A 1317-nucleotide genomic window follows, 5' to 3' on the forward strand; every position below is an offset into this window, starting at 1 on the left:
TTGTTTTACAGCAATAAATAAGAATTTGACAGCAATAAACAAGAAACATCCTTATTATAAGTGACACACCATAATGTTTTCTATTATATTGCATTCCATTCTATTTTTCAGAATGCTTAGTTGATTTCATGATGCACTAATGACCCGCAAAGTGATCCACACTTTGAAAAGTACTATTCTAATCAGTGCAGGTGTGATTGAGATAATCTGTCTTCCAGCCTCTCTCTCTATCCGGTTGCTCTTAGAATCATGACATAGAAGAAATCAAAGTGTTGTCTACGGCCATACCACCCTGAACACGTGTGATCTCCTCTGATCTCAGAAGCTAAGCAGGGTCAGGCCTGGTTAGTACTTGGATGGGAGACTGCTTTGGGAATACCGGGTGCTGTAGGCTTTAAAAAAAAAAAAAGAGTCAATGAAAAGAGTCAAACTCTGTAGAATATTTGAAGAGATTTATTCTGAGCCAAATATGAGTGACCGTGGCCTGTGACACAGCCCTTAGGAGGTCCTGAGAATATGTAGTTGGGGTGCAGCTTGGTTTTATACATTTTACAAGAGACATGAGACATTAATTAAATATATTTGAGAAATACATTGATTTGGTCCAGAAAGGCAGGACAATTAGAATTATGGGGGGAGGTTCCAGGCTATACATAAATTAATTATTTTCTGATTTACAATTGGTTGAATTTGTCTAAAGACCTGGGATTAATAGAATGAAAATGTTCAGGTTAAGATAAAGGATTGTGGAGACCAAGGTTCTTTTGAAGTCTTATAGTGGCTGCCCTTAGAGACATATATGACAAATGTTTCCTATTCAGGCTATTAAAAGGTGCTAGACTCTTAGTTAATCTCTTAGGAGGATTGGGAGGGCCTGGAAGAAAAAGATCTAGCTGTGTTAATATAGATTCTTTACAGATGCAAATTTTCCCCCACCAAGGACGGCCTTGCAGGGCCATTTCAAAATATGGCAAAGAAACATGTTTTGGGGTAAAATATTTTGATTTTCTTTTTTGTCACATAATTTTATGCCAGAGTCAAATTGGAAAGTAAGTCACAATATATAGAGTTAAATAAAACCCATCTGATGAGAAGGTATTTATCCCTTCCCTGTGCTTGGCTATGAATCCTATAAGCATAATTTACAACCAAGCATGATCTACGGGTGACCAATCCTTCCAGATACTAATGTCACCCTCACTTCCCACCCAGACACCTGCTCCTCTGCCTCTCCATTTCTCCAGTCTCTGGGTTAAGATAGAACAAGCATCTTTCTGTGTTACACAGGCTTTCTATATTACAGTCCTACAAAATACA

At 37.9% G+C, this 1317-nt stretch overlaps 1 pseudogene; it reads left to right on the forward strand.

Moving 5' to 3' along the window:
• The first annotated feature begins 274 nt into the window (after positions 1-274).
• On the forward strand, positions 275-394 carry LOC135268460 (5S ribosomal RNA; annotated as a pseudogene).
• Positions 395-1317: the final 923 nt, after the last annotated feature.

The sequence above is a fragment of the Aotus nancymaae genome, unplaced genomic scaffold (assembly GCF_030222135.1).
Source record: "Aotus nancymaae isolate 86718 unplaced genomic scaffold, 86718_ANA_hifiasm-v0.15.2.pri h1tg000040l, whole genome shotgun sequence".
Taxonomy (NCBI): Eukaryota; Metazoa; Chordata; class Mammalia; order Primates; family Aotidae; genus Aotus; species Aotus nancymaae.